Genomic DNA, 22074 nt, shown 5'->3' with positions numbered 1-22074 from the left:
TTTTAAAATGTATCCTGAATTCTTTTTCCTGTTCATAGTATTATTTATAATTAACTTTTTGCTGGTTGCTTCTATTAATTGACCTTTTTCTAGATCAACAAATAATAGGACCAACAGTTGGATCAAGAATATGAACTCAGTAGTTTACTCATTTAAGTCAATGGCAAAACTTATGTTGTTTTCTGTAATAAAAAAAAAAAAAAGTGAGCATAAAGAAAGAACATGGAGATTCCTAGAGAAGTAGAAGAGAATAATATGTGGCACAAATAAAAAAAACTTTAAAGAATGAAAGGAAAAAAAAAGTGACAAATTTTTGTGTGTCCAAATTATTAGTTATAAATAAATACAAATAACTAAGAAATTCTGCTAAGCGTTTCAGTAACACATATATGAACTGCTTGAACTTGACTATGAATTAAAATTAAAATTTTAAGGGAATCTTTCATGAAATAATAGCCTATTAATGCCGAACTCTTAGAAAAGCAAAGAACTTTCGTGTCAGATAAGATTGCAGAGTCTGATCTCAGTTCCCAAACTTGACTGACTTCCTATCAGATTGCCTTAGTCAAAGCTTACACTCATCTCATCAAACTAGATACTTGAAATATTGTAGAAACCAAAGCTTTCTCTATTTCTCTTCATGTAATGGAGATGTTTTAACAGAGTAATTTAGGCATTACTCAGTCATAAATGTATCCCTTATCAGGACAGGAAGAATTTTATTTTCTGTAAAAGGAAAATCTAACACAAAAGACCTTCCTCTAACCTGAGAGTTGTTATTGTTACTTTAATGTGAATAGTAACACAGGAATAGTACTGCATTTAGATTCTATCCACCTCTGACTGCGCATCTAGTCAAAAGCATAGAAAGGCATCAGTAAAATACATCTCATCATGTTTCACATTCCCCCAATTTACCTACTTTTTGTTCTTCTATTTCCATTTCTATCCATTCACACATATCCAGAGTGGTTCTGCACGGTGCCATCAATTTTATTGGAAAGGACTGGCAAGGTGCAGAGGAAGAAAATTAAGCAAAGTAAGCCTGTATTCAGAAAAGCACCTGACCATCTTGGCATAATTGAATCCACTTGCTTAATATTGTGACAGGAACTTTAGAGAATTTTACCACTTCAGACAGAGGGAGGTGGGAGGGAGAGAAAAAAATCAAGTTCAACCAGATGTGTATTAAGGCATGATGACAATGGCAGATCAGCAGAGCCCTGGAGATTCCTGTCAAAGCGAAAGGACTTCCACCATTATCAGAGTTAATGAATAATTACTTGTATACCTTATCGATAGTTCTTCAGAGATTGCACCAGTATACTCTGAAGATAGTAAAATATCCAGTCTTAAACATGTTGTTATAGCTTGAAACAGAGAGAACTGTATGGCAAAATCCCATTCAATTTACTTAAATGAGTACTCTGTTGGAAAAAAAAGAAAAAGAAATAGTCTATTGAAGAAAAAGATAGAAAACCAGTTCTTTAAATATCGACCTGATTAAATACTTTCAGTTATCAAGACAGAGATCATAAATTGCATAAATTTAATAGAAAATAAATTCACTCCATTACCAAGGATTTTTTTTTTTCCCATTGTATTTTTCACTTTTAAATAAAACAAAAATACCTGTTTAAGCCGTGTTAGGCTTGTTATTAATTTGCTCCATGAAATATAATACAAAGAACGGATGACAGGACAGCCAGTGTTGTAATTAATCACCTTTTTTTGACTGACTTTATTTACTGAGGTAAGCAGTGGTCTGGATTAACTTCTTTGGTGATTTTTTTTTGTTTGTTGTTTTCTTAGTTTGGCTTGGGTTGGGTTTTGGGTGTTTGATATTATTTCTGTTTTCTTTTATTGGATTCACAGATCCCTGTTTAAGCACAATACACTTTTTTAAAGATGATGATTTGAATAAGCAAAATTGTGGTATTTTTTTAAATTTGTTGGTTCATTTCCTGCATTTGCTTGAGATATGCATCAACCTAGTGGTGGCAGAAGCTGAGACATTTAAAGGTGCTTACATGATATAAGCAACAAGAGTTATTATACAAAAGGACTTGAGTGACTTTGTATAAAATTGCAAACCTCAGAAAGCCACTCAGTTTCAGCCTCTTGTCCCTTAACTCCAAATACTATCGCTACTGTAAAATCTGACCTGGATGTCAGTTTGCCATGTCACAGCACAAAGATGGCAATACTTAACTGATGCAAAATGTATTAACTACAGAAAAATCTAGTCATCCCTCACTTATTTCATTGTCCATGACTTAAACAGGCCATTTTCAAGTACAGTTCATTTGACTCTTCATGGATACCTACATCATGATAGCGTGAGATGTGCCCTGGAAGTTTGTTTTGTCTGTACTAAGAAAAGAATGGATACAAGCAAGAGTGATGAATGACTTGATTAGGGAATAGAAGCATTTTGTGTAGAAAGAAGCTAGTAGAGAAAAAGGGATTAATCTTTCAATGTCAAATGTAGAACAAGTGGTAGAAACTCAAAAATCAGTGCTACGGTTGGGTCAGGAAACTCTGAACTAAATAGTGTTAAAGGTGGAGTATCATAATTATCTATTATGGTATTCTTCACCAAGAAAACAAAGAGACTTTAATTGTCTTCACATAATGGGGAGAAAGGATGTAGTTGACTTATTACTTTATCTTGTCTGCTAAACGTATATTCTATAGGTATATTGTCATTTTATTTCTACACTTGCTCTTTTTAGTTCCTTTGCTCTTTTTGGTTCAGTCTGGTTTGTCTCAGTCACTGACTATCTGGATAGAATAGAATAGAATAGAATAGAATAGAATAGAATAGAATAGAATAGAATAGAATAGAATAGAATAGAATGTTTTCAGTTGGAAGGGACCTACAACAATCATCTAGTCCAACTGCCTGATCAGTTCAGGGCTGACCAAAAGTTAAAGCAAAGTATTAAGGGCATTGTCCAAATGTCTCTTAAACACTAACAGCCTTGGGACATCGACCACCTCTGTAGGAAGCCTGTTCCAAAGTTTCACTACCCTCTAGGTTTCCCAATATCAAGTCTGAACCTCTCCTGACGCAGCTTTGAACCTTTTCAACGTGTCCTCAGGAAGCTGTGAGCTGTAGAGAGCAAGGAGGTCACCCCTCAGCCTCCTTTTCTCCAAACTAGACAAGCCCAAAGTCCTTATCTGTGCTTCATAGGACATTCCTTCCAGCCCTTTCACCAGCTTTGTTGCCCACCTCTGGACACATTCAAGGACCTCCACATCCTTCTTAAATTGTGGGGCCCAGAACTGCACACAGAACTCAAGGTGAAGCCGCACCAACCCTGAGTATGCTGGGATAATCACCTCTTTTGATGGGCTGGTTTTGTTTTGTTTGATGTACCCCAGGTCACAGTTTGCCCTCCTGACTGCCAGGGCACCCTGCTGACTCATGCTGAGCCTGCTGTCAACCAGCACCCCCAGATGCCTTTCTGTGAGGCTGCTCTCCAGCCTCTGCTTTCCAGCCACTCCCAGTTTGTACTTGTGCCCAGCATTACTCCACCCCAGGTGCAGAATCTGGCATTTGGACTTGTTAACATTCATCCCATTAATCATTGCTCAATGCTCCGATCTATCCAGATCCCTCTGCAAGGCATCAAGAGAGTCAATAGCATCTCCCAGTTTGGTATTGTCAGCAAACTTGCTCATGGTGTATTCAACTGCTGCATCTAGATCATTGATAAATGTATTGAAGAGAATCGGCCTTGGGATTGAGCCATGAGGAACACTGCTGGTGACCAGTTGGTCATTCCCTTCAAGAAGATAAATCTGGAACTTGTCAATGGTAATCAAAACCCAACAGAAATATGACATAAGTATTAATATATTGATTATTTTCAAACTAAGAGTTTTTTGTTGAGAGCTGACAGAGGAGGCTCTTCTCCTATTAGCCTTTTAGTCAAGGATTTTATTAGGGTGTTGCCTGTAGATATTGATTTCTTGATCAGTAACTTACCATTTCTTTTTTTTTCCCCCAGAGCTAGTAAATTATTTTTTAGATGGCTTTTTTTGAGCTGATGAAATTTATTTGAAGGTGTTGAACCCCTTCTCTCTAGCTAACACATTATACATGTCAGTGCTCTCATAGTGCTTCACTCCTATTCATGTTTATAGTATCACTTTCTGCAGTGAGTCTGCTTTAAAGTAAGCCTTTCCTTTTATCTTTTCTAAGCTTGGAAGCAGTTAGTATCTTGAAGGACCTGATCTCCATTCCCTCTGCTTTTACTGTCTCCTGTTCAGGTCGATTACTTTTTCTTTATGTCTTTTTCTTTCTATAGTTTTTTAAAGTCTCTGTCCTCTAGAGACCAGGGTAGCTACCTACACTGAATTTTTGAACTTTGCTTCTTCTAAATTGAGTGAATTTTATCTGCAACCTTAAAGGATTTCTTTTTATTTGAAACAGATTGTATAGATATAGGCTCCACCGAGGTCCATTCCATGCAGCTTGCATCTGTCTAAGAGGCATGGGGAGATGAAGGGAGCAATAACCACCTTTGTACTCTACCCACCAAGCAGCAGGTGAGCAGTGTCAGACAGGAGTGTGTCAGTCAGCAGTGATTCTTGCCTGCTCCTCTCACTCTCATCCATTAGCATTCAAAATCTTTTCCTTATTGCTCATTTCCTTATTGCTCATGTTATTATCCCTTTCCTAGTAGCCAGCAAGTATGAAACATCAATGTATGAAGTCTTATTCGACTATCTTTTCATAACAATCACAGACTACATACAGGAAAAGGTGTTCGAGCACCAGCACTTCTGTCCAAGCAGACTTCTTTGGGGTAAGAAAGACGAAGCCAAGGACCAGGTCAGGGGAGTACTGACATTAGGCCAGCCATGACCTGTGAGTTGAGCTATGTTTGTGAGTCTCGTATAGTTTTAGACTGCACCCTTAGGTGACTATAGAAAGACTTCTAGGAATCCATTCTCTACAACTCTTGGAGTAGAAAAGCCTAGAGACTGGAAAAGCATAGGAAAATAACTTTGTCATAACATAAGTACTGAAATAGCAGGACTGAAGGTGTTGAAAATTATTTTGGATATGGAGTCGAAGCATGACATGGTGTCATATATTAACACCTAGATTATTGTCACCAGATGTGCTGATCCACTGGGCCTTCTCAGGTCTGTGTGATCATAAATGCTCCTCAGGGTGCACTGTTTCTATGTTTCAATCAGTGTTTGAAGGTGCATTTGAATTACCAGAGTTGCTGCTGAAGACAACTTAGTGCCAATCCTTCAGTGGTTAATCTATAGGCCTTAAATGTCTTGTTCTCTTTATTGCTGTAATTCTTTTCTCAGCACAGAATGTCTTTTCACATTTTCCAGTCTCCTTCCAGAATCAGGCTGGTTACTGGGATAATGCAATATCTTAATCTCATTCCATTGTCAGAAATTAACAAACCAGTGTTTTACAGTTCCAGGAATATATGGTAGTGAAGAAGTAAGAAAAAGAAACGCAGTCTACGTAGACATTTGGTTTGTCTTCAGTCAAAAGAAGTACATAAAGTTAAACAATATGATGTGTTTCACTTTCTTGTATAAGTAGATAGTATAAGTAGATTTGAATGAGCACATAAACAAAATGAAGTACCAAAATAACCATAATCCAGGATGCAGAGGTTATATAACCAGGACACAAAAGCACTGCAACCAAATCGATAAGTCCTATTTCTAACCAGGAATAATCAATTCAGGTACAACAGTATACTGAGGTTTTGACTAAAATGGGGTACCTAGAAGAACTTGTTATATACAGGTGCGCATCCTGGATAAATATCTTTTTAAATTTTATTTTGGTGTAAGAGCCATCATGAGCCTTTCCTCCTCATACATATACCCAAAAAATGTGGGCAGGAGGTAGGGACTAAAAGGAAATTTTTACTAACAAATTTGCGTATAAAGATACAACTGCAGTATTGATGACAAAATTATTATTTCCTCCATCATTGTTTTGTGGATTTCAACTCATCATTCTGTAACCTGTGGACCCCAGGAAAGATGTTCATGTAACCAGGTTCAGATACACTTAAACCTGTTTCATGGAATCAGAGTGATTGGACAAGGGGCAATGGACGCAAAATGGAGCATAAGTGGTTCCACGTAAACATAAAGAAAAACTTTTTCACTGTGAGCATGACAGAGCACTGGAACAGGCTGCCCAGAGAGGCTGTGGAGTCTCTTTCTCTGGAGGCATCCAAAACCCATCTGTATGCATTCCTGTGTGATCTACTCTAGGTGGTCCTGCTCTGTCAGGGTGGTTGGACTAGATGATCTTTCGAGGTTCTTTCCAATCCCTGACATTCTGTGATTCTGTGATAGAGTCATAGAATCATGGAATGGTTTGGGTTGGAAGGGCCCTTAAAGATCATCTAGTTCCAACCCCCCTGCCATGGGCAGGGACACCTTCCACTAGACCAGCTTGCTCAAGGTTCCATCCAACTGGCCTTGAACACTTCCAGGGAGGGTGTATCCACAAACTCCCTGAGCAACCTTTTCCAGTGTCTCACCACCCTCACAGCAAAAAAGAATTTCTTCCCAAGATCTAGTCTAAATCTACCCTCTTTCAGCTTAGAAACACTAACCCTTGTCCTGTTGCAACAGGCCTTACTAAAAAGATTGTCCTCATCTTCTTATAAGCCCCCTTTAAGTATTGACAGCCACACTAAGTTTTCCCTGGAGCCTCCTCTTCTTCAGGCTTAACAACCTCAGCTCTCAGCCTGTGGTCACAGGGGAGGTGCTCCAGCCCACTGACCATCTTTGTGACTCTTCTCTGGACCTGCACCAATAGGTCCATGTCCTTCTTATGTTGTGGGCCCCAGAGCTGAATGCAGTACTCCAGATGGGGTCTCATGAGAGCAGAGTAGATGTGGAGAATCATCTCTCTCAATCTGCTGGCCATACTTCTTTTGATGCAGCCCAGGATACGGTTGGTATATTGACAGGTCATATTCAGTTTTATTCATCATATTCATCAATATTCATCTTATTCAGTTTTTCATACAAATCTGGAGAACTGATGTTTCAATTTGACCAAAAATGTGTGGTTATCTGAAAAATTCTTACCTATCCCAAGCTAACATATTCCTACTTTTAATGAATTTATTAGTTCAGGTTAAGTTCAGCAGTATTGACTTAAGACAGAGAAATATATGTCATAGAAGAACCCTAAGTGTAAACACCAGTGCTGAATTCCTCAAAAGCCAAGCTACTTACCTTTTAGCAGGTACATGTCTCATCTTAGCCTAAGGTAAAGGACTATAATAGGTCAGGTGAACTGTGTCTAGAAAATGCCTGTTTCTATTAATTGATAAAAAGGACCCAGGCTGACTGTCTTAAACATAGCTATCTACAATCAAGACATCAAACAAGTAAGGTGAAATTCATCTACTGAATAAAAAGAATTACTTGTATTCTCCATTTTCTGTGAATTTTACATGTAATTTTAATAATAATGCTTCTGAATTTCTAAAATAATTAAGATTTTCTTACATATTTTGCTGCAGTAATATATTAGAAGAAAAATAAATGCTAAACATATACATGCCATCCCTTTTACATATGTGTGTATTTATAACCTAGTTTTTAAGTCAATAAAAAGAAATGGAGCAGCTGGTTTTCAGCTCTTGTCTTTTGGTAATAAAGCTATACAAAAATGTGGCTTGGGGAAAGCTGTGCCGCATTAGGTTAGCCTGTAGTGTAAGAGTTTTATAAGATGCACCATAATTTATTTATATTTTATTACTTTCCAGGTTGCAATTAAAAATTATATCTCTACCCACAATGACTGAGAATACCCTAAAGTAACAATCTAAACTATGGCTCCTCTCAAAAACAGGAATCCACTTCTCAGTTCTAGCAGTAAATTAAACATAGCTTTGGCACAGCTTTGATAGTAGTCTTCAGTAATTCCCTGCTATGATTTAGGTCATCTTTCCAGTTATTTTTTTTTATTTACAGAGTGGATAATAGCTCAAGGAAGTAATTAGAAATGTGCAGTAAAGGAAAGAATAACCTTGTCCATACTGTCATTCCTATTCTGATAAATCATGCTGGTATATGGAAAGGATTGGCCCAGCCTCTACATTAAAGTTATCATCGTGTGTGTAACAACATTCAGCTTGGATCCAGAAACTGCTTTACACGCTACAGGTATTGCCCAATATGTTTACGTTCAGAGAGTTTCAGGTCTGCTTGTTAAATTTTGGAGATGGAAACATGTCCATATTGCTCATGTGGACACATCTCCTAGAGTGGACTATCTTCATCACAGCACTTGATCCTGGGTCCCATACTGAGCTCTTGACTTTCTGTGTTTTAATTACTACTTTTGTGAGTTGTTCATTTAGGAGTATTCAAAGAATATGAACCTGTCACAGCCCAATTGAGTACTGTTTTTATGAAATGACATTGAGGGTATGTGGTTCATGTCTTAGATGTGCCATGGGGGCAGAAGGGTGCAAAGTCTACTGGAACAGTGCTGGAGGATTGTGGAAAGAAGGTGAAAACACTGCCTTCTGGGAACAGTTCCCACAATAAAGACTCCCTGGATCATACAAACTGGACATTGTCTTGGAGAGAACCAACTAAAGTGAGGCAAAACTGGAAAATGGAGAAATCTAAAAATTAAGTAAAATTTATATTCACGGAACTCAATTTTCAAAACTGCTCTCCTGTCCTATATTATTGTGCAATGCCTTTAAAGTCTGAATCATACTTTCAAGTCAGTATTAACTCATATGTACAGAAGCCTAATCAGTTTTCTTAAAATTCTAAAATTGTTTCTGTTCTTTTCTGATTTATGCTTAATTAGCTTATTAGCTTTCCTGTAAACACTACTGCTTTTCAAGAAAAATAGCTTCAGGACCTGCCACCTCATAATGTATGTCATAACTCCTCTAAAGTACAATTTTGCTTCATGGACTGTAGTTCTAAAGGAAACACACAAAGCCTTCTAATGCTTACCCAAAGCAAAAATAAAAAGCTTACAAATTATATAAATAGCATGGCATTAACATGAATACAAAACAGTACAACATATTTTACACCTTTGACCATGTATTCTTGAAATTATTCTGAGGCTATTCTGAGATTAATCGTACTTTCTTTATAGTATCAAAGTCCAGATAAAATTTGGCTACTGACATAGGAGGATGAATAAAGATGTGTACCAATTAAAAATAATGTAATTTTTTGTTGGGATAAACGTTTGAAAGTACATTCTTAATGGAATTTGGTTTTCACATCTCTGTCACTCTTCACGTTTCTTGAGAGGAAAATGTAAAATGTGATTTGTATTCTGGACAGACTTATAGCTGTTCTTTTTGGCTGTTTCACTGTGTCCAAATTAGTTTGCAATAGGTTTGTCTGGCTCTGATATGGAACAATTTATTCTTCTTGAAAGGCAGGAATATATTCAAGTAACATTAATTTTTAAAAGACTTTAATTTATGTGAAAACGACACAGCAAGGTTTTTTGTTCGTACCAGCACTGATTAGGGATGAGTGGACAGATGTGCTATGGAAGATTTTGTCTAATGTACATTTTCCTGTTTCTTAGACAATAATTTTCATCATTTGTTTAGAAAGTCTGTAGTTTCAGTTAAGACATGTACGCTAATGTTTCTAAGTGTTCCATAGAATCTAATGTAGAACCCCAGAAGCAGTAAACATGAGAAGGTGCATCTTTCTTTTAATCATCACTATTAATAAGTGAAGGCCCATATACACAAGAGCTTTCTTTGGGGATTAGAATTAATTTTCAAGGCATTTTTTACACATTTACAAAGCCCTATTTCTTCTTGCTTATTACCTTACCAATATTTAACATTGAGTTTGAGGTCATGCATATAATGTGCTAGGTCTAGACTATCAAGATCGGAAATATTCCACAGAAAATAAATCACTATTTTTATAGAATGAAGCTAAGAGAAAAAATGTGGGTTTGCTATCTTTTTAAAAATAAATATATGTACACTTTTAATGATAGCTTTGCTTCTGAAGTATTAGCAGTTCTTTACTTTGGGGTAAGGGCATTGAAACTTACTTCTGGGAAAAATAATGAAGTGTTGCATTTATAGTCTGCATAACGTCTGTGAACAGATAAGCCAATCTACTTTGTACAGGAATCCTTAGTTTTTAAATTTGACGATTTCTGAGTAATTTGTAATTTTACATTTATTTTGCAGTTCTAATGTTACACTCATTGAAGACATGAACTTGTCTTCAGTTGACATTGGAACACAAAACTTACAGATATTATTCTAACACTGAAGAATCTGGAAATATTTAGTTCTGAGCGGACTTACCATAAGGATCCACAACCTGTGCTCTCAGCTTAAACTTCAACATCTGTAGTATCAGAAAAGCAATACAGCAGTGTTTTCTTCTATGACTATTTTCGAAGGTGAGGGGGAGAAGCTTATATTCTGCTGAACTGAAGTGCTAAGCAAGAAACATATTGATCAAATCAAGGTAGAAGTCGTTTAGCATCTTTTTTTCTGATAGCCAATGAGAAGGGAGGAAAAAATAATGACTCAATCTCATGAGCATACTCAAAATCAAAGATACCAAGCAGAGAAACTCAGGAATAAAGGGAGAAAAAATATTTTGAATGAAGAATTAGAGGTATTCTTTATTTGTTCATTTTTTTTCAACTGAAGACAGGTACTTTCTGTAAAATTTTGGCTAGTCTTAGCATACCATGATTGACTACAAGGAAAATTTTTATTAAGTTTATTAATACAGTGCTAAAGGTTAAAATAATGTACCATATACATGTAGAGAAATATTGTGGATTATGGATAGTTTGTGTTATTTATTTAAATTAAAATTTAAAATATAATTTAATAGAATCATAGAATAGTTTGCATTGGAAGGGACCTTTAAAGGTCATCTAGTCCAACACTCCTGCAGTAAGCAGGAACATCTTTAGCTAAATCAGGTTGTTCAGAGCCCTATCCAACCTGACCTTGAATGTTTGCAGGGTTGGGGCTTCTATCACCTCTCTGGGCAACCAGTTCCAGTGTTTCACCACCCCCATTGTAAAAAATTTCTTTCTTATATCTAGTCTGAGTCTAGCCTCTTTTACTTTAAAACCATTACTCCTTGTCCTACCACAACAGGACCTGCTGAAAATTTGGCCCCATCTTTCTGATAAGCCCCCTTTAAGTACTGAAAGGCTGCTATAAGGTCTCCCCACAGCCTTTTGTTCTGCAGGCTGAACAACCTGAACTCTCTCAGCCTTTCCTAATAGCAGAGGTGTGTCAGTCCTCTGATCACTTTCGTGGTCCTCCTCTGGACACACTTCCAACAAGTCCATGTCTTTCTTGTGCTGATGATTCCAGAGCTGGACATAATACTCCAGGTGCTATGATTTTATGATTCTATGATTCTAATCTGTTAAATGGCACAATTCTTTAGGTAAATTACTGTGTTCCCAAATTCATACAAGTCTTGTCAAGGGCGAGCTTTGAGTGTAAGTTACATATTACTGGAGATAGTTATTTGATGATAAATACAGAGTCACAACAGCTTTAAATAGATATTTAACTTGTAATTAAGAATTATAATAATGAAATGTAATGTTTGACAGTATTTATTTAAATAATTAGAATCTTCTGGGTGAAGTATGTATTACAGGAAATGTGATTGCTCTTACAAAGGTCCAAATTCTGGTCAAAACCGTTGTTATCTTTTAGCTGTATTTTGACCACATGGACAAGAACCTTTGAGTACTTATCAGGCCATGTCTGATTCAAATTTACAATCAATGATGTGACTGGTATTGACTCCTGTGCCTGAAGTTCTTAATGCAATAATGAGAAGTTAGAAAGGAAACTTGACCTTCTTTAGTTCTCTTTATCCTAGCAAATTCATGCTTCAGAGCTCAGATGAGAGTATAATCAGATCCCAGCTGTTTGGCACAGAAGTTATAAGCAGTTGCGTTTGCGGGATAATAACTGGATTTTGAAACATTCAAAGACTCTGAATACCTGCAAGTAGACTAGTTACTTTCTTAACACTTAACATCCACAGCAGATCAGATTGCCTCCTCTCTAATGCTTTCTAACCCTTTGTGTTACTCTAAACTTACCCTAGACATTTAAGGTAAGGTGCTAAATAATACTGAAATGCAATGAACAGTAATATCTTCCAGAAAAAAAGAAGGTCTTACATCATACTGCATGGACATTCTGGGACATGTGGGGAGAAGAGGGTGAGGAATTCATTGTACTTCTCAGTCAAGCTGGGCTGCTGTGCAATCAAGAACACAAAAGAAGAGTCACAGGGACCAAAACAATCAGGTGAAAACAGGTATTACTTTAATTAGTGGCTACAGAGCTCAATTAGAAAGAATAGGATATTTCAGTGTGTCTATGGGTTGTTTCTGTCTATGTGTAGACTAATATGAAATTCTCAAAGAAGCTGTTGAGAAATCAAATAGACAAGTCGGCTAGGAGTCATCTTCATGCTTAATTTTATCTAATTTGCTGTTATAAAATCATCCTCTCACCTAGAATATGTGTTCAAGACTCATGAGCTTCATGAGGGTTTGGAATCTAATTTTAGTTTTTCCTGAGTAAAAGGGCCTAATGGTTACGTTACTATGCAAAAAAGCGGCTATTACTAACTTCTCTTTCTTCATCTCTTCTCTTTTCTTGATATATTTAAAAGCAATTCTGCTTCAATAAGCGGGTAGAACAGCCTAAAATGTACCTCTGATTCAACTTAGAATTTGAGAGGTCCTCTTAAGCAACAGACAAGACATGCTCTTGCATTTTTCAATTTTCACTCATCAGCTGTACAGGTTTATGTGAAGAATCTCAATATCTGAACTGTTTATCTTTAGAAGGTCCTTAACTAGAGGACTACTTTCTACTTTAGATGCTTCACTTTCTTTTATCATTGTTTTTAAGTAATGCAAATTAAGGAGAAAATAAGAGCAAAAACATCTCAGTAGAACAACTAGAAGATTCTGTGGTTTTGAAAATTTAATCCAATTTTAAATAATTTCAAATGCCTTTAAAATGGTCTTCATGCTTGAAGACATCGTAGCATTTTTAAAACTCTCAGTTTTAAAAAGGAATTTTAAAGTTATATTTAAAGATTTGGTGAATATCATTGAACTGTGTTTTGTAACTTTCTAGATAATACCGACACCTTAAATCATTCTACTAAGTGCTATCTGGCTGCAGGTTTTCACAGTTTTTACAGTATGGGAAGGCTGTAGAGCTGCCCCTGGTATGTCTGTGACTTTTCAATGAAGTATGCCAACCTTTAAGATGGCTTGATGATATTTTATTTGAAAATTACTTAAGATTCTAGTTAATGTTATTGCAGATTGGAGTATTTTGAAATAATTTCTGAGACAAACAAACTATCCTAAACCTTCTATGCCCCAAACTTGTGAAGCTTTTCTATATCAAGGCACCCTTTCTTTTATTCTGGATTAATAGCTTTCTTTAAAATTACAGAATCATGGAGGCGTTGAGGTTGTAATGAGCTTCTGGAGGTCATCTTGTCTAACCATGCTGCACAAGTAGAGACACTAAGAGACAGTTTCTCAGCTTTTGAATATCTCCAAGAATGGAGACTCCACAACTTCCCTGGGCAACCAATTTCAGTGCTCAGTCACCTTCAAAGCAAAAAAGGTATTTCCTGATGTTCATAGGGAACCTCCTGTGTTTCAGTTTGTGCCTGCCCATTGCCTTTGTTCCTGTCACTGGGCATCACTGAAAGGACCTGGCTCCATCCTCCTTGCAGCCTCCATTCAGGTTTTTATGTATATTAGTAAGAATTCTCCTGAGCTTTCTCTTCTCCAGGCTGCAGTCTGAGCACTCTCAGCCTTCTCCCATGTGAGCTCTTGCTAGTCAAGAGTGAGGCAAACAGGGCATTCAGTACCTCAGCTTTTTCCATGTACTGTGTAATCAAATCCCCCGTCTCATGAACCAATGGTCCCACATTTTCCCTACTCTTCTTTTTGTTGTCTCTGCATTTGTAGATACTTTCTGTTGTCCTTCACATCCCTGACCAGATTAAATTCTAGATGGGCTTTAGCTTTCCTAACTTCATCCCTGTATGCTTAGACAATGTTTCTGTATTCCTCCCAGGTTACTCATCTTTGCTTCCACCCTCTGTATGCTTCCTTTTTTTGTTTGAGTTTGGCCAGGAGGCCCTTGCTCATCCACACAGACATTTTTACCGGACTCCTTATTAATTGGGATGGAGGTCTGTTGAGCTTGGAGGAGGTGATCCTTGAGTATTAACCAGCTTTCATGGGCCCCTCTTCCCTCTAAGGACTTATCCCATGGGACTCTTCTGAACAGATCTTTAAAGAGACCAAAGTCTGCTCTCCTCAACTCCAGGGTTGTGGGCTTGCTTTTCACTCTTCTCCCTGACCTCAGGATCCTGACCTCCACCATCTCATAGCCACTGCAGCCAAGGCTGCCTTTGATCTTCACATTTCAAACGAGCCCCTCATTGGTGAATATGATGGCCAGAAATGCACCTCTCCATGTTGGCTTTTCTATCACTTCTAAAAGGAATTTATCACCAATATACTCCATGAACCTTCTGGACTGTTTTTGCCTCGCTGTGTTGTCCCTCCAACATATATAATGTTGGTTGAAGTCCCACATGAGGACCAGAGCTTTCAAATGTGAGGCCGTAAAGGAGCTCGTCCACATGTTCTTCCTGGTTGAGTGGCCTATAGCAGACACCCACTATAATGCCACCTTTTTCTGTCTTCTCCTTAATCCTAAGCCAGAAGGTCTCCATCAGTTCCTCTTCCATTCTCAGGCAAAAACCCCAGCCAAAATGTCCTAGAAAAAAAAAAAAAATATTCCCCCTTTGTATTTTTTAGCCTCATTTTCCAGGGAAAGATAACCTACAGAATCACACTGACAGTAGTCTCCGGACAACACTTGAACCCATCATTATCTGATTTTAGTCAAAGCTGAAAGAAGATTTCAAACCCAGGCATTTCCAAAAATTTTAATAAACATTAACATCTAGGTAGAGAGAAAAGACAAAGATTGTGGAAAGCTTGCATGGTAAGAGCAGCAGTTAATCATCACAGGAGTATTTGAGGTTAATCAGAGCACATATAGCTGAGAATCAGCCTAGGAAATGCTGCTTCTTGTCTGACTACTGCTCAGGCATGTCAGAGAACTGAGGTAGTATGTTGAGGGAGAGTCTGCAAGGCAAATGAAAAAGGAGGACCAACCACATGGATTTGGAAGAATGTTGAGAATATTGCAAACTGACAAAGTTATGGCCTACAGGAATTATGACAGAAAATAATGGAAAATGCTCCATGCTTTCATTGGTTTCTCTGATTATTAAATAAAACATTTATTTTTATGTCTAGTTTTCTCCAATCATTAATTTTGCATATTTTAATCTGACAGAAAAAACTTGATTGATAATCTTGATAATCAAAGTCATTAACACAAAACTGAGACTGTCCTAGTTTCATCCTTTCCTCCTTCCAATGAGTTTAAAATAGGATCTGAGGAAACACTGCAGGAGGTGAGAAGTCAATTTGTGCTTTCATCCTGTGGAAATTTGTTTCTGTAGTGTAATTACAGATTTGTTTATGTTACTCTTGATGGTAGGTTTTTATCATACACCCTTCTCTATCAGAAGCTGGAATGAGACTGACAGCTTGTTTTCAATAAGCCACCCAACAATCTGGACAAATTCCTAACCAAGGATGCATCTGAACAAATGACCTATAGCTTGAAATAGATGGTACTCATTTGTCATCTAAGCTACACTGTTCCCGTTGAAGGTCCTTTTTCTAATTAACATTATTCTGTTTCCAATGATTTAGGTAAGCACTGAATAAACTGAATAAACTGAATAAGTACCTGAGTGCATTGAAGTATTAAGACAATACACAAAAATCCTCTCTCTACTGAAATTGATAAACTTTTTTTGATTCAATTTTCAAACAAGCTGAAAGCAAGTCTTTTGGTACCTTTTAAAAAGGAATCTTGAAATCTTAAATTGAAACTATATTAAAAATGAAAACCAAATATGCTTATATTCACAAGACAGACAGATAAGCATTTTTCACTTTACATATGATGTTTCTGTTTTGTTATTCCATTTCAGGAAAATATGTAAACTTGTAAATGAGATCAAAGCAAAAAAACACTCTGTAGGAAATATAAAAACTGTAAATTTCTCCCTTCGCATTTAATACAGAAATGTTTCCTGTGGATTTGTAATGTATTTTGAAACCAATGGGAAACATGGACTGTAAAGAATAAAAAGCATGTTGCTCACTTTTTGTAAATGTCTATTAATAATCAGAAAAAACCATAATATTTGGAATCTCAGAGAGTTGTGTCCTGAACTCTTGATTCAAAATTTCAGAGGTATTTTAGAGTTTCTATCCCTAACTAAATCATATATATTCTGGTTTAGTTAGTTGATGTATTTCCCAGTTGTTTTCCCTACTAACTGAAACATGGAATGTAACAGAAGCTGGAAAATATTGGTGTATTATGAAATAAGTTTCATAATATTTTTATTTATATATATATTTATAGATAATATATACATACTACAATAAAATAATACTTGCTCATATATATGTGTACCCACATACACATTCATATAAGCACATTCATTAATGTATTTTATTAAAAAAAATTTGCCTTCATTTAACAGCTAATACAAGTTATTTTCTTGTACTGAGTGCTATGTAAAGCTGATTGGCCAGTGTGAACGAACCTACAGCTGGAGGCCTGAGGAAAATGACCAGATACTTACAAGTTACTCTGCTCTTGCTGGGTCAGGTGGTAGCACTGTTGCTGGATTGGAAGGAAGAAGCTCTGAGGGATCCAGCTGAGTATTTGCGGATGGTATCTACATACTCTTGACATTTTTACTTTCAGATTTTTACTACCACCATCACCCCTCCCCCCCGCTCCCTTTCTGGATCATTCCAGCTCCCCACTGACTCAGAAAATGTAGAGCTGACTGCATAGTAATCCCATTGTATTGATCTGTCTCATGAACAGGTGTCCAGAAGAAAGAATAAGTCCTCAAGTATAGAAAATTGATCATCTATGGAATCAACTAGCTTGCTGAATTCTTTGGAAGATGCCTCTGGACACCTAATCTCAGAAGAAAACTCTGCACTGTATGCTAAATACTAGAAAACAGCTGTCTGCCCTTGAATTGCTGCCTTCTCCATGAAGCGAAAAAGGAAAGGGAGAAGAAAAGACAAATCTCAGTATCTCACCTTCTGGTGCGTTCCTGCTGAGCATACCAGCTTCATGACAATACATTTCTGATGGATCTAGTTTCACTTACAAATTGTATAATAATTTTTCTTTTTACATTTCTAGAGGGCAGAACCAAAAAGTTTCAGAGTTGAACTAGTAGGCATTTATGTACCTTACTGAATCAAACTCTTCAATTTCTTTCAAGATAACAGTTTTATCAACAAATAACCTATAGAAAAAGTGCCTGAGAAACTAAAAGTATTACCACTTTTAGTCTGGAAAGTAGCCAGATTTTGGATTCTTTTTGGACTGTTGCAATTAGAAGAAGTTAATGATGGGGTCATGTATTTATTTGACACAGTCATTTTCATTCACTAAAAATAAATAACATGCTGTCTCTGAGAACAGGAGTAAACAAATTACAGGAGACAAGTTCCTTTCTCACATCCTCAAGGGTTTTTCAGCCAGAAGCTGACCTAAAACCTCCTCTCTGGGTTTCTTTAAGGACAATGCATATTCTCCTTCCCTCAGCTGTGTTCAGACTGTCTTTTTCTATTTCTCACCACCACTTCCACTCAACATGCATAAACACCCGTACATTGCTACCTAGCAATGTGCAATGGGGAAAAAAATAATAGTCGACATGGCCTTAATTACTGAAGTGACTTACATTTTTTTTTAGTAATTATATGTTTCCTTTTATTTTGGGGCCATCTATCATTTCTTTCAATTAGTCTGAACGAAAGGCAATTACTAACCTTAAGAGCTTTGTGAGTTTTGTTTCCAAAGGATGTATTAGTGTATTCATAAATGGAGAACAGAGGATAAATAAAGAGCAGTCATGTTTCCTACTTGCTTCCTTTCTGAATGTCATGGTTCTCATAGAGCAAAAGAGATGTGCTATTTTTAGATTTGTAAACAGTAAGCTGTATGTCAGCTTATAGATTCCTGATCACCTGTTGCTAGCTTTTGTTCTACCTTATTACTGAATGTTATTTACATTTAAAAAAAAAATAAAAAGCAAGAAATGTATAATACCAAATGAGTCAAAACAGGATTCTTCAGCTTTACTTATAATTAATAAACTTCCTTTAGAATGATTGGCATATAATGCGATCTAAACTATAGTGCAACTATAAGCGTTATATTATCAAAGCTTCAGGAAACAGTTTTCTATTAGTTTATTATCCCATTAACACGATGCATAAATGGGACATCCAGTTTAGTAATGGCTCATTAACTCTTTTCCATGTTAATAATATTATGAAAAAAGAGGCTTAGAATACAAAATCTTTTAATCATATTGGACAGCTAGAGAAGGGAAAAAACCTCCATTCTGACAACCATATTTTTTCAGTAAGGATGGGGCTATTCTATAAGCAGTGATCTGTGCCAGGCCTGTGACAGTAGCAGTAATTACCTCCATCCAGTTGTGCTAGAAATAAAGCTGTTATTTGTCTCCATTATGGCTGAACAGTGAAGCTGCCTTACACTCTATTCAGCAAATGAAATGCTTTAACATCTGACTGTGAAATGCTACTGGAAAAAAAAAAAAAAACATAAAAAAGGGAAGTTATTATCAAAAAACAAAGATAAGAAACAATGCTTACTCTTCATAAAACATTCTGTCAATAAATTCTTTTTGTTAGAAAAATCAAGGATTCACACAATAGACAGATACTGGTACATGAGTACTCTCTACTGGTTTTTTTTGTTGATTATTATTTACAATCTCTCATTGATATGATGTATTAACGTAATCTATCTCACACTATTTTTTTTCTATATGTATTTTTCATCCTTGTTTGTGATGGACAAGCCATTGATGCAAACTTCTTGCTCAATACAGACCGATTATAATTTTACTTTCTGTTATTTTGAATAATTATCTTCCCATACTAGCATGAAGTAAGGATGGGGCCACAGAAGTGATTTTTTTTTTCCAGTCACAAGATTAGAATCTCTTTTCTGAAAAACAAAAAAAACCTTTTAAGAAATATCAACTTCTGTTCATTACAGTTAAAAAAACATTACAGTGCTGCCTTTGTATACACATGTATTGTCTTAAGTATTGAGTGGGAGTACACCCTTGAATCCCAGTTCTGTGTCAATTGGTTGGAAGGATTTTTATTTATTTCAGTAACTATTGGATAAATCTCCTAGTGAGAAACTGACTTATCACATACAAAGGATAACTCAATACTATCTGCATTAATTTTCGTTATTTCAGAGACACACATATTGTAAGGAAAGTTGAAATTAATCCCTTGTGGCATTATTCATTATCCTAACTCTTTCAGTGCCTACCTTATGATGGCTAGTATAAGTAGTTAAGTTAGAGCACAGCAGCGTGTCTGCAGGCTAGCTTGGAAAAGTGTATCATATGTACATCCTATAAATTTTGTTCATCTTACTGGAACATAATAAGACAACAATTTTTCTTTTTTTTTCTACCTTCTTTATTGTTATATTTTTTTACAGTTAACCTTTTATTAGCTGGAAGAATGAGGAAGTTGATTAGTTGAGAAAGAAAAACAAACAAACCAACCCGAAGAAAATACTATCATGGAGTAAATGTAAAAAATAAATACTAAAGAATTCACAAGTCAATGACATTAATAAGTCCCATCTGAAAACTGGTCAGCTTGCTCTCAGATTATCAAGAGGTGACTGTATTTTTGGAGATTTATATTCGGGATAAAACTATAGACCTTTGTTGGTTTTCTGAAGTGTACAAGTTAATACTGGCATTGTCTGAATCAAGAAATAATGATGAGAAATAATTAACAAAGATAGCATAAAAAATCATATAATTAACAAAAATATCAACTTCAACAATTTTAGGAGCTGGAGAGGGACTTTTTTTCCTCTATTATGATTATTTTACTGTCATGGAGTTCATCTGAGCTTGTCTCAATAGGTCACCTTTACAGCCAAACAGGTTGCTCATTCCAGTAATCTGCTCCAGAACTACAGCAGGACAGGAATCAGTCCCCCAACACACAGGTTTCTCTTTATGCACAATAAATAGTAACAAGTAACTCAAATGTAGATGTCCAATTTGTTAATGTTTGGAGCTAACAGAGAGGAATTCCTCCTGGAAGGATTCAGTTTTCATACATAAGCAGGAACTGTTTTGAACAGGCAGGTGTTCACATGAATAAATCTTTCTTTTCTACAGTCAATTCTCTTTTCTCACATAATTAGCATATATCAAAATATCTCATAAGTGACCTCATATTCTATCATATGTGAGATTCTGGAAGATGCAGAAGAAACTTCTATGAAATTTGCCCTTACAAAATCATTCCTGCAAGTTTTTAAGTGTTTCATTATTTGAAAGCATCTATCTCAAACTTCCTAACTGTGAAAAGCATCTTTCAGCACTATTATCTCATATACAAAAACAAACAATTCACTTCTTTGCAGATGCAGCTGTGACACTTTATGGTATGCCTCTCTTAGAACACACTGACACCAGAGCATTTATCTCAATCTGTGACTTTATATGCTTAGAGTGGAAGTAAAAGACAGCTTTTTCTTCTGGAAAATATAATCACACTGAAAATAGTGGGCCAACGCATTCTAATGTAAGTTCAACTTACAATGAATTCTACCTTTTTTATGTCCATTTCCTTTGTGCTCATCTGACCTGGCTACCTCTGCCCTTTCTTAATCTGAGTTGTAACACAAAGCCGAGATCAGGTTCAACTAAATTTAGGCACGTAGATAAATGACATAGATAAAAGGTGATGACCTTCCTCTAACAATTTTATTTGCCTTGACAGAAGAACTTAGGTGCTTCAAGGATCTTTTCTTGGATACCAAAATAGAAGAAAGTTAGCTACTGAAGTTAAGTCCTTAATTCCAATTATGTTAAGTTTGCTTCTATATGTATGTACAGGAGCATATGATTTGTATATCTAAGGCTGTACAGTTTAATTAGTCACCTAATTTTTCCTGTGTCCCTGTTTGGTTTAGTTTCATTGTCCTCTTTTGTTTGTATGTCACCCACAATAAAAGCAATGCCCTAGGCCCTTCCCTATGTACTTGTACTGAAATGTTTCTATGTCTCTTCAAGCAGAAGACAGAAGAAATTTTTATTCTTATATTTTTAAATAACATTATGGCCCAATTCTGAAAAAAAATACCAAGCAGATATCTAAATATTATAATTCACAATGAAGGAACTGAAATTCTGCTCATTATATGAGCCTTTCTATCTGTTTTCAGCCTTCACTTCTAGATCCTCATGCTCTGGTCTTTCCAGAAACCCTGCTGTATAGTCCAATTTTATTGTTTCTTGAACAGTGCTATTCCACAAGATCCTTTCTCAACGTCTTGAACAATGGTGCAAATATTTCCCTCTTTGTACTGGAAATGCTTCCATTAATGTATCTTAAAAGTCCCCATACACCATTTCATGCTGGTGGCATATAGTCATGCAATAATGACGCAAAACATATTTTTCTCTTGCTTTAACATTTCAAATCATGATTTCTTGGTTTACCAGGAAAAACTTATTATTTTCTAAAAGAATGTAATTTTCCTTTGTAATTTTAAATTTAAATTAATTTCATTCTTATCATCAGCCCTGCATCTCCAAAACAGATTAACTAATAAATGCTAGACCACTAAGTAAAATGTTATGGGTTGTATCTTGTTCCTGCTTGGAGAAAAAAATAAAATAAATTTGATTTACTCAAATAAAACATGATTAATTGTGTTTCATATGACATTGTTGAATAACATGTAATATTTTTCTTAGAGAATGTGTAATGGGTTTGCGTGGCAAGTT

This window comes from Leptosomus discolor, chromosome 1 (genome assembly GCF_034619465.1).
Source record: "Leptosomus discolor isolate bLepDis1 chromosome 1, bLepDis1.hap2, whole genome shotgun sequence".
In the NCBI taxonomy this organism is placed as follows: Eukaryota; Metazoa; Chordata; class Aves; order Leptosomiformes; family Leptosomidae; genus Leptosomus; species Leptosomus discolor.
Note: the sequence above shows the minus strand (reverse complement) of the source record.